Here is a 13,127-nt window from a genome sequence, read left to right on the forward strand (position 1 = left end):
CTTGCCTCAAATTTTTCCCAACCAGATTAAAGACGTAGACATGGAAATAAAGGCTTGAAATATAGTGTGATAAAGGTTCTGATGGAAGTGTACACAAAGTATGAGGGTGGGGAAAAGGAGACCAATCCATTTGGACTTATGGCAATATGTCAACATACTCTAATGTTCAAGTATTACCCTCAGCAATTCAGCTACCCTGGAAAAAAAATCTAAAACTCTGTTTCTTAAACAAATCAGCTTTTTCCCCAAGAGATATACTATAGTGTTGTGGCTTCAGAATGTAAGCTATGGAGCCAGGCTGGCTGGGTTCAAAGTTTGACTCCATTAATTTTTGGCAACTTATCTAACCTCCCTGTTTATAAAACAAAGATAATCATTTTAATAATAGAGTCATTGTGAGAATTGAATGAGTTAATATATGTGAATTCCTTGGAGCAATAGCTAATATATAATAAGCACTATATGCATTAGCTATTGTTATTATAATGTTAATAAAATATTGATATTCAATGAAAGATTTTTATAAAGTAAGGATGGACACCTTTCTTCAAATGGACCAGGTGATATTAATGACAACAACATATAGTTGAGCCTCTGATATATTCTAGGTACCATGCCAGGGCCTGGGGAAGAAATGCAATTCAAGAGCTCAGGAATACTCAAGGAGCTTGTAATAAAATGTAGGCAACCAAAAACTAGCCACAATACATTAGAATAAGTAATATTTAAGTTTAATGTACTATGGGAAAATGCAGATGAGTGGAAAAATTAATTCAGTCTCCATGGACCCATAAAACCTTTACTGAGGAGGTCACATTTGAGCCAGACTTTGAAAGAATCCAACCAAATAAATATCAAGGCCATTCCAGTCATAAGGAGCAATATGGCAAAGATATAAAGGGATAAGAGGAAAACAAAGTTGAAGGTTTGTGAAGTGCTTACGGAAGAGTGTCTGGAGATGTGCAGGGAAAAATGGAATTAGTTCTTACAAAGAGCTTGGTAGCTAATTCTAAACTTGGGAGAGAGTAATGTAACATGGTAACATCTGCATTTTAGAAATATTCCCATGGCACCATGGGGAATAGATTTGAAATGAAAATAAAGGTAGGAAAAAAACATCAAAATATTATTGCAATGATCCTAAAGAGAAATGCAGATGGCCTAAGCCTGGGCCATGACCAAGGATGAGGAAGAGAGAAAGTACAGTAGAGGTGTCAATAAGATGGAGTGACCAGTTAGATACAGTAAATAAAAAGGAGGTGTTGAAGATGACTCTGAGGTATCTGGCTTGGATGACTAAGTATTTGTTAATCCTGATAACCAAAATCAGAAAGGCAGAAGGAGAAGCAGATTTGTCTAAGCCATCTCTATTTAGCACCTAAAAAATTCAACTCAGGGGCTCAGGAGAGTAGTCCTGATGAGGGCTGTGGATCTTGAAGTCCTGGGAGTCTGCTAGGAATTGTGGAAATAGTTACCATCGGCAAGGAAGGGAGTGGAATGAAAAGAAGAATAAGACTAGAAGCCTGAGAAAGTCCCAAATGAAAGAGGTGTCCAGAAGAAAGACAATAAGTAACAGAATATAAAACAGACATAGAAGGCGCAGCCGATGCAGTGAGGGTCCCCATTAGAGGGATGATGAGGGAGATGGAAGCGGAAGGATAGAGGGAGGGAGAAACAGTGCCAGGAGGATTGTGGAGGCTACAAGACAAGATTTCAAGAAAGTTGTGGTGACCTGGGGGCAAAGAGGTGAAGAAGAGTAGAAGTCAGTCCTTTCAATCCATAGAAATGACTAGAAAGAAACGTAACCAAATCCTATTTAAGTGCCTGCTGCGGGGAGGAGTATAGAAAGACATTTGGTGAGTGTATAGAGGTAGAAACTTAATCTAAGCGTGTTTCTGGAAGCCTCAGGGCCAGCATATCATGAGGATGTTGGAGGAGCCCATCTGATGGTAGCTCACCAGGCCCCAGAACTGCACACAGAACACCATGGGAAAGACCTTGTTTCAGTTCTCATGGCCCCTTCAGAGGCAAATCCATACCTGAGGTAGAGGACAAGATTTTTTTCCATTACTTTGGTGCCAAAATTGGTCATGAGACTGTTCAGAACATGTACATGCCTACTGCATACACCATGTTGCCATTTCTTCTCTGAGGGCTTGCTGCCTCCCCAGGGGCTTAGCCAAGTCTTACTTAGGTTCACACACACACACACGTACACACAGAGTCACACACAGTCACACTGATACATTTCTCCTCTCCTTCTCTCTTGCCTTCAGTTGGGGTCTGGGAGACACCTCTTCTAAGATGGTGAGGGATCAGCAGTGCCCCAATCTCTCCCCCTTGCTTCTCCCAAATACTTGCTGACACTCCAAATACATAAAATGTCCCCAGGTAGGACACACAAACTTGACTGCTTACAACAGCTGACAGGGTATGTAGATGAATGAAGCAGGCCCATGGTGGCTCTGCCAAACTGGAGCTCGAGCAGCTCATCTCAATGGGCAGGCACTGTAGTGTTCTAGCAATTCCTCCTTGTGAAATTGCAGGTCCAGCTGTGGCAGATCTTCCAGAGTTTTATAGTAAGTGTCCCAACTTTTAACTGCCAGGAGCTATTAAAAACGTTTTAAACACTGTGAAGAAATACAAAACACATCTGAAGGCAAAGAGGCCCAGAACTCATGAATATAACCCATCTGCCTTAAAATGTTAAGCTTTTGAATGCAAAAGCTAGAAGCATGGCAGATTATTCTGCTTTCCACCTTATCACTTCCTCCTCAAGGGTCCTATGTGCCTGAATAGTGTGGACGTTTGGGGGTGGTGATGAGACAGTAGAGAGAGAAAGACCAAGATAAAAAAAATATAGCTCAAGATGTAGAAAATAGTCTGCAACACAACAGAAAGAAGAATTTAAACCAAAAGGGCAGAAAACTAACATTTAGTGTACATTTTTGATATAACCGACGACACACATGTATTACCTCATTTCATCTTCATAAAGATGCCAATAAGTATGAATCATTATCCCCAGTTTACAGGTGAGAACCTGAGCTTCAAAGGGATGAAGCAAATGGCCTGTGGTTACACAATGGTGGAGCTGAAGTTTAAACCCAGATTCTTTTTACTTGGAAATCATGTTCCTATTCAAGCTGCTTTCCAAGTGGTTGAATGCTCACGTAATGACAAATGTGGATGCGGCCAATATAAAATATAAATGTGCCTAGGACCATGTGTTTCTCTCTAGTCCAATGCCCACTACCATCTTCCTTGGGGAAAAAAGTTGTCTGGGGAGCTGGCCCCTCTTGCTACTCCAATGTCGTCAGTTCCTATTTTCCTCCATCCAAGCTCTTCCTCCAAATTTCCTTGTTCTTTCAAACCATCCTCTTTGTTCTTTCTTATGAGCCATCTAATCAAGAATGCTACTTAAAATGTTTTTTTCTTTACATAAGTCCGTAGGGCTATGCTGAATTTTAGCATAATTTTGGTTAATTACAAAACTAGCAGAAGTATACTTTAATTCTAGAATGTGTAAAAAGCCTATGTATCTACACTGCACACCCATGGAAGACACCACTTCTATTTAACATTCCACTGGAGGTTTAGTCAATGTAATAAAATTTAAAAAAAAGGAATAAAAATGTGTAAATATTGGAAAGAAAGAAAAAGAAAGAAAGAAAGAAAGAAAGAAAGAAAGAAAGAAAGAAAGAAAGAAAGAAAGAAAGAAAGAAAGAAAGAAAGAAAGAAAGAAAAAGAAGAAGGAAGGAAGGAAGGAAGGAAGGAAGGAAGGAAAGAAAGAAAAAGAAAGAAAGAAAGAAAGAAAGAAAGAAAGAAAGAAAGAAAGAAAGAAAGAAAGAAAGAAAGAAAGAAAGAAAGAAGGAAAGAAGGAAGGAAGGAAGGAAGGAAGGAAGGAAGGAAGGAAGGAAGAAAGAAAGAAAGAAAGAAAGAAAGAAAGAAAGAAAGAAAGAAAGAAAGAAAGAAAGAAAGAAAGGAAAGAAAGAAAGAAAGAAAAGAAAAGGAAAAGAGAAAGAAAGAAACAAAGCTGTATATTATAAGCCAATGATATGGTGGTATACATAGAAAATCCTTAAATAAAATAAGCTACAGGTAAATTATTAAAATTAATTAATAAGTTTAGCAAGGTTATTGGATTGAAGATCAATGCACAAAAATTGTATTTCTATAGACATTAATTTCTTTTAATAATGTTTTATGAATTTTCTGTTAGAAGTCTTCCAATTATTTATTAGATTTATTCCTACCTATTTGACATTTCATGATTCTTTTATAAATTATAGCTTTTTAAAAATTTCCCAATGTGTAATTTTTATCATTGTTATACAGAGATACAATTTTGTGTGTCTTGACCTTAAATCAACAACTTTGCTAACATTACTTATTAATTTAAATAGAATGATTTCTTTTTTTTAATATTGTTCTTAAAGCTTTTTTTAAAAAATTTTTATTGTTATGTTAATCACCATATATTACATCATTTGTTTTGATGTAGTGTTCCATGATTCATTGTTTGTGCATAACACCCAGTGCTCCATGCAGAATGTGCCCTCTTTAATACCCATCACCAGGCTAACCCATCCCCCTACCCTCCTCCCCTCTAGAAACCTCAGTTTGTTTTTCAGAGTCCATCATCTCTCCTGGTTCATCTCCCCCTCTGACTTACTCCCCTTCATTCTTCCTCTCCTGCTATCTTCTTCTTTTTCTTTTTTCTTAAAATATGTTGTGTTATTTAATTCAGAAGTACAGATCTGTGATTCAACAGTCTTACACAATTCACAGCACTCACCGTAGCACATACCCTCCCCAAAGTCTATCACCCAGCCACCCCATCCCTCCCACCCCCGACCACTCCAGCAACCCTCAGTTTGTTCCTGAGATTAAGAATTCCTCATATTAGTGAGGTCATATGATACATGTCTTTCTCTGATTGACTTATTTCACTAAGCATAACACCCTCCAGTTCCATCCACGTCGTTGCAAATGGCAAGATCTCATTCCTTTTGATGGCTGCATAATATTCCATTGTGTATATATACCACATCTTCTTTATCCATTCATCTGTCGATGGACATCTTGCTCTTTCCACAGTTTGGCTATTGTGGACATTGCTGCTATAAACATTGGGGTGCACGTACCCCTTCGGGTCCCTACATTTGTATCTTTGGGGTAAATACCCAGTAGTGCAATTGCTGGATCGAATGGTAGCTTCAATTTCAACTGTTTGAGGAACCTCCATACTGTTTTCCAGAGGGGTTGCACCAGCTTGCATTCCCACCAACAGTGTAGGAGGGTTCCCCTTTCTCCAAATCCCCGCCAACATCTGTCATTCCCTGACTTGTTAATTTTAGCCATTCTGACGGGTGTGAGGTGGTATCTCATTGAGGTTTTGATTTGGATTTCCCTGATGCCGAGCGATGTTGAGCACTTTTTCATGTGTCTGTTGGCCATTTGGATGTCTTCTTTGGAAAAATGTCTTTTCATGTCATCTGCCCATTTCTTGATTGGATTATTTGTTCTTTGGGTGTTGAGTTTGATAAGTTCTTTATAGATTTTGGATACTAGCCCTTTATCTGATATGTCATTTGCAAATATTTTCTCCCATTCTGTCGGTTGTCTTTTGGTTTTGTGGACTGTTTCTTTTGCTGTGCAAATCTTTTTATCTTGATGAAATCCCAATAGTTCATTTTTGCCCTGGCTTCCCTTGCCTTTGGTGATGTTTCTAGGAAGAAGTTGCTGCGACTGAGGTCAAAGACGTTGCTACCTGTGTTCTCCTTTAGGATTTTGATGGACTCCTGTCTCACGTTTAGGTCTTTCAACCATTTGGAGTCTGTTTTTGTGTGTGGTGTAAGGAAATGGTCCAGTTTCATTCTTCTGCATGTGGCTGTCCAATTTTCCCAACACCATTTGTTGAAGAGACTGTCTTTTTTCCATTGGACATTCTTTCCTGCTTTGTCAAAGATAAGTTGACCATAGAGTTGAGGGTCCATTTCTGGGCTCTCGATTCTGTTCCATTGATCTATGTGTCTGTTTTTGTGCCACTACCATACTGTCTTGATGATGACAGCTTTGTAATAGAGCTGGAAGTCTGGAATTGTGTTGCCGCCAGCTTTGCTTTTCTTTTTCAATATTCCTCTGGCTATTCGGGGTCTCTTCTGGTTCCATACAAATTTTAGGATTATTTGTTCCATTTCTTTGAAAAAAGTGGATGGTATTTTGATGGGGATTGCATTGAATGTGTAGATTGCTCTAGGTAGCATTGACATCTTCACAATGTTGGTTCTCCCAATCCATGAGCATGGAACGTTTTTCCATTTCTTTGTGTCTTCTTCAATTTCTTTCATGAGTATTTTATAGTTTTCTGACTACAGATCCTTTGCCTCTTTGGTTAAATTTATTCCTAGGTATCTTATGGTTTTGGGTGCAATTGTGAATGGGATCGACTCCTTGATTTGTCTCTCTTCTGTCTTGTTGTTGGTGTATAGGAATGCCACTGATTTCTGTGCATTGATTTTATAGTCTGCTACTTGACTGAATTCTTGTATGAGTTCTAGCAGTTTTGGGGTGGAGTCTTTTGGGTTTTCCACATAAAGTATCATATCATCTGCAAAGAGTGAGAGTTTGACTTCCTCTTTGCCCATTTGGATGGCTTTGATTTCTTTTTGTTGTCTGATTGCTGTGGCTGGGACTTCTAATACTATGTTGAATAGCAGTGGTGAGAGTGGACATCCCTGCCGCGTTCCTGACCTTAGGGGAAAAGCTCTCAGCTTTTCCCCATTGAGAATGATATTTGCTGTAGGTTTTTCGTAGATGGCTTTTATGATATTGAGGTATGTACCCTCTATCCCTATACTCTGAAGAGTTTTGATCAAGAAAGGATGCTGTACTTTGTCAAATGCTTTTTCTGCATCTATTGAGAGGATCATATGATCCTTGTTCTTTCTTTTGTTAATGTATTGTATCACGTTGATTGATTTGCGGATGTTGAACCAGCCTTGCAGCCCAGGGATAAATCCCACTTGGTCGTGGTGAATAATCCTTTTAATGTACTGTTGGATCCTATTGGCTAGTATTTTGGTGAGAATTTTTGCATCCATGTTTATCAAGGATATTGTTCTGTAATTCTCCTTTTTGATGGGATCTTTGTCTGGTTTTGGGATCAAGGTAATGGTGGCCTCATAAAATGAATTTGGAAGTTTTCCTTCCATTTCTATTTTTTGGAACAGTTTCAGGAGAATAGGTATTAATTCTTCTTTAAATGTCTGATAGAATTCCCCTGGGAAGCCATCTGGCCCTGGGCTTTTGTTTCTCGGGAGATTTTTGATGACTGCTTCAATTTCCTTAGTGGTTATAGGTCTGTTCAGGTTTTCTATTTCTTCCTGGTTCAGTTTGGGTAGTTGATACATCTCTAGGAATGCACCCATTTCTTCCAGGTTATCTAATTTGCTGGCATAGAGATGCTCATAATATGTTCTTATAATTGTTTGTATTTCTTTGGTGTTGGTTGTGATCTCTCCTCTTTCATTCATGATTTTGTTGATTTGGGTCATTTCTCTTTTCTTTTTGATCAGTCTGGCCAGGGGTTTATCAATCTTGTTAATTCTTTCAAAGAACCAGCTCCTAGTTTCGTTGATCTGTTCTACTGTTCTTTTGGTTTCTAGTTCATTGATTTCTGCTCCGATCTTTATTATTTCTCTTCTCCTGCTGGGTTTAGGCTTTATTTGCTGTTCTTTCTCCAGCTCCTTTAGGTGTAGGGTTAGGTTGTGTATTTGAGACCTTTCTTGTTTCTTGAGAAAGGCTTGTATTGCTATATACTTTCCTCTCAGGACTGCCTTTGCTGTATCCCAAAGATTTTGGACAGTTGTGTTTTCATTTTCATTGGTTTCCATGAATTTTTTTAATTCTTCTTTAATTTCCTGGTTGACCCATTCATTCTTTAGTAGGATGCTCTTTAGCCTCCATGTATTTGAGTTCTTTCCGACTTTCCTCTTGTGATTGAGTTCTAGTTTCAAAGCATTGTGGTCTGAAAATATGCAGGGAATGATCCCAATCTTTTGGTACCGGTTGAGACCTGATTTGTGACCTAGGATGTGATCAATTCTGGAGAATGTTCCATGGGCACTAGAGAAGAATGTGTATTCCGTTGCTTTGGGATGGAACGTTCTGAATATGTCTGTGAAGTCCATTTGGTCCAGTGTGTCATTTAAAGTCTTTATTTCCTTGTTGATCTTTTGCTTAGATGATCTGTCCATTTCAGTCAGGGGGGTATTAAAGTCCCCCACTATTATTGTATTGTTGTCAATGTGTTTCTTTGCTTTTGTTATTAATTTCCTTATATAATTGGCTGCTCCCACGTTAGGGGCATAGATATTTACAATTGTTAGATCTTCTTGTTGGATAGACCCTTTAAGTAGGATATAGTGTCCTTCCTCATCTCTTATTACAGTCTTTGTTTTAAATCTAGTTTTCCGATATAAGGATTGCCACCCCAGCTTTCTTTTGGTGTCCATTAGCATGGTAAATGGTTTTCCACCCCCTCACTTTCAATCTGGGGGTGTCTTTGGGTCTAAAATGAGTCTCTTGCAGACAGCATATGGATGGGTCTTGTTTTTTAATCCAATCTGATAGCCTGTGTCTTTTGATTGGGGCATTTAGCCCATTTACATTCAGGGTAACTATTGAAAGGTATGAATTTAGTGCCATTGTATTGCCTCTAAGGTGACTGTTACTGTATGTTGTCCGTGTTTCTTTCTGATCTTTGCTGCTTTTAGGCTCTCTCTTTGCTTAGAGGACCCCTTCAATATTTCTTGGAGGGCTGGTTTCGTGTTTGCAAATTCCTTTAGTTTTTGTTTGTTCTGGAAGCTTTTGATCTCTCCTTCTATTTTCAATGACAGCCTAGCTGGATATAGTATTCTTGGCTGCATATTTTTCTCGTTTAGTGCTCTGAAGATATCTTGCCAGTCCTTTCTGGCCTGCCAGGTCTCTGTGGATAGGTCTGTTGCCAATCTAATATTTTTACCATTGTAGGTTACATATCTCTTCTCCCGAGCTGCTTTCAGGATTTTCTCTTTGTCTGTGAGACTCGTAAGTTTTACTATTAGAAGTCGGGGTGTTGACCTATTATTAATTGATTTTGAGAGGGGTTCTCTGTGCCTCCTGGATTTTGATGCCTGTTTCCTTCCTCACATTAGGGAAGTTCTCTGCTATTATTTGCTCCAATATACCTTCTGCCCCTCTCTCTCTTTCTTCTTCTTCTGGGATCCCAATTATTCTAATGTTGTTTCGTCTTATCGTATCACTTATCTCTCGAATTCTGCCCTCGTGATCCTGTAGTTGTTTCTCCCTCTTTTTCTCAGCCTCTTTATTTTCCATCATTTGGTCTTCTATATCACTGATTCTCTCTTCTGCCTCATTTATCCTAGCAGTTAGTGCCCCCATTTTGGATTGCACCTCATCAATAGCCTTTTTGATTTCGACTTGGTTAGATTTTAGTTCTTTTATTTCTCCAGAAAGGGTTTCTCTAATAACTTCCACGCTTTTTTCGAGCCCAGCTAGTATCTTTAAAGTCATGATTCTGAACTCTAGGTCCAACATCGTACTAATGTCCGTATTGAGTAGGTCCCTGGCTGACGGTACTACCTCTTGTTCTTTTTGCTGAGGTGATTTTTTTCGTCTTGTCATTTTGTCCAGAGGAGAATAGATGAATGAGAGAACAAAATGCTAACAGGTTTACAACGTGCCCAGCAAATATACTGTATACAAATCAGAAAAGACCTGATACCAGGGGAAAAGAAAGGGAAAGAAAGAAAAAAGAAAGAGGAAAAAAAAAAAGAAAAAAAAAGATAAAAACAAAAACAGAACAATACAAAAAAAGCAGAATGTGATCAAATATGATCAGGCTAGTGCATAGATCAGTGCCACCCACTAGATTTTGGGCGTATTTTGGTCTGTTAGAAAAAAGTGCCTCCTAAAATTTTAAAGGAAGAAAGACATATATGTACAAAATAAGGGTTGATACAATGAAGGGATAGAAGATGACTGTAAAGATGAAAATTATAAAAGATTTTATAAAAGGACTTGATAAGATACGAAGTTGTTTGAAAAAAGAAAGAAGATTTAAAAAAAAAAAGAAAAAAGGGAGAGAATGTGATCAGGCAGGAGACTAGAACAGAGCCATACACTAGTGATTTAGGGTATATTTTTATCTGTTAGAAGAAACTGTATCTCAAAATTTTAAAGAGAGAACAACTTATATATATATGCCAAAAATAAGGGTAACTACTATGAAGGGATAAAATATGACTCTAAAAATGAAAAATAAAAAATGTTTTTTTTTTTTTTAAAAAGAGATTGATAAGATGTTGGTTGAAAAAGGGAAAAAGAAAAAAAAGAACAGTTAACAAAAATTAACTTTGATGAACTAATGAATCATGGTAAAAAAAAGCCATGAATTCTATGTGCAGTATTCCCCTAGCGCTGGAGTTCTCCCGTTCTCCTTGATCGGTAAACTTGGTCTTGGCTTGCTGGCTGTTCGTGCTTATCTTCTGGGGGAGGGGCCTGTTGCTATGGTTTCCAAATGTCTTTGCCGGAGGCTGAATTGCCCCGCCCTTGTCGGTCCGGGGTAAGCAAGCTGCTCGGGTTTGATCTCAGGAGTTTTGTTCCCTGCAAGCTCTCCGTACAGCCTTGGAGGACCAGGGCAAAAATGGTGGCCTCCCAATCTCCACCGGGAGGAGCTGAGAACTCGGGGCCCCACTCCTCAGTGCGCCCCCAGAGAAAAGCAGTCACTCCCTTGTCCCCGGTCTCCGGCCGCACTCCATGCTCACCCGGCCTATGACCGAGCGTTGCTATCTCTGGCACCCGACCCGTGTGGAGTCTCCAAACCCAGCAGATCCCTGCAGTGCACTCCCCCGCCGCTCCTCCCCGGGAAGGAAGGGGAGTCTTCCCGGACCTGCCACTTGTTGGGTCCCTGCTGCAGGAGCAGTGGCCCGACTGGGCCGCGGATCACAGTTTATGGCAACCCCGAGCTGAGAGCCCATGCCTCGGCTCCGTCTCTGCAGCCGGCTTCCCCGCTCCGATACCTGGGAGCTCTGGTGCACTCAGGCACCCCCGGTCTTTCTGTGACCCCAAGGGTCCTGAGACCACACTGTCCCGGGAGGATTCCACCCCCTGCTTAGCCACTGCAGCGACATCCCTCAGCGGAGCCGACTTTTAACAGTTCCGATTTTGTGCTCCGCGACTCTATCACTTGCCAGAAGAGGCCGGCGGAGGCCCCTCCCCCGCCGTCTATCCTCCCGAATATCACCTCGGATTCACTTCTCCGCACGTCCTACCTTCCAGTAAGTGGTCGCTTCTCTGTTCAGAGAGTTGTTGCTACTCTCCTCTTTGATCTCCTGTTGAGTTCGTAGGTGTTCAGAATGGTTTGATCCCTATTCAGCTGAATTCCTGAGACCAGACAAAATCTAGGTCTTCTACTCCTCCGCCATCTTGCTCCGCCCCCTAAATAGAATGATTTCTAACAGAAAAATTCTAAAACATTATTAAGAGAAATTAAAGAAAATCTAAATAAGTGGATAGCTATACCAAATGGGGAGACTTAATATTATAAATATGTCAATTCTTCCTAAACTAAGTTATAAATTCAGAACAATCTCAATAAAAATTCTAGTAGGGTTCTGTGTGTGTGTGTGTGTGTAAATTGGCAAGCTGATTCTAAAATTTCTACAGAAATGCAAGGGCAAAGAGTAACCACAACATTTAAGAAGAATAACAAAGTAAGAGAGCCTATTCTATTTTATATCAAGCCTTATAACATTCAACAGTTATGGTATCAGACCAAGGATAGAACCACACGAAGAGTCCAGAAACAGACCTTGAGATGATCTGGAACAATATCCCACTTTTGCAGCTGGCTGTGTTTGTCTAGTAGAGAGTGTTTGGCAAAGGCTTGCATTATCACCCAAGACAGTCATCCTTTCTGGGATACGAAAGTTACACTTTCCAACTGTTGACAGTTCAAATTATGTGACTCTTGGTCAATTTAGATTATAGGCACTGACAGACAGTATCTCTTTTATCAAAATGATAAAATCCTACTTTAATGCTCTAAGTTTGGTCTAGTAAATTCAGTCTCTTGAAAGATGCTCTTACATTATTGTAAGAATAATTAAAAATGGGATCAGGCTGCTACCATGGAAAATGAGAAACACTCACTAATTATGTGTGTTCTTAGTTTGTGTCTTTGCTAGGTGTGTTAAAGAGGAGTTTCGCTACAGTAGGTGATGGGAAACAAAATATTTTAGTTGGGCTCATTATACGCCAACAAAATCAAGATATACGAGTAAGGTAGACAAAGAAACAAAGGATGTTGAGTAGACTATTAGTTGTTTCTACTTCAGGAGAGAGTAAGAAAGATCACATAGGATGGTGGCAACAGGGAAGCAGAGAAATGGACAGATTTGGGAAGCATTTGCCAAAAGCTAATATGATTACCTATATCTAAATTTGTGCAACACTACAGTCTTAAGCATAACGAACATAATTCCTACATTTCTCTTAACTGGAAGAAACATTTCCATCTACATTGAATAATCAGTTTGATGACAGTTATCTTTTATTTTATTCTTTTATGTTGGTTAAACAATTTAATATGTCTTTGAATATGGCAGTTTGTTCTGGGAGGAATGAAGGTAAAGTATGAGCTTATTCTTAAAACTAATTTTAATATACTACAAGAGAATAAAAGTTTCCCTCATAATCACTTTCAGTAACCAAAGACCAAAATTAAAACTTTGATGAACTATCACAAGCAGATAAATATCTTCTTCTAGATAAAATTTCTTAATTGCAATGGAGGAAACTTCAAGTTAAGTGATTTGCAAAAATCCCAAAGCCAGCAACCTATTGGAGCCTGGTCTAGGATGACTCCTGACTCCACTCCAGTTCACTTTCCATGGTAACACGCACTTTACTGACCCCTGGAAAGAGGATATTTTGTTATTCAGATGTGATTCTAAAGCAGTTTTTCTCAATCAATCCCAGCACTATGGGGAGTTCGGACTGATAATTCTTTGTTATGGGGGCACATTCCTGTGCATTATGGGATATTTAGCAGCAACCTG

Source organism: Eumetopias jubatus, unplaced genomic scaffold (assembly GCF_037043125.1).
Source record: "Eumetopias jubatus isolate StellerSeaLion01/CBP00866 unplaced genomic scaffold, mEumJub1_p1.0 scaffold_8, whole genome shotgun sequence".
Taxonomy (NCBI): domain Eukaryota; kingdom Metazoa; phylum Chordata; class Mammalia; order Carnivora; family Otariidae; genus Eumetopias; species Eumetopias jubatus.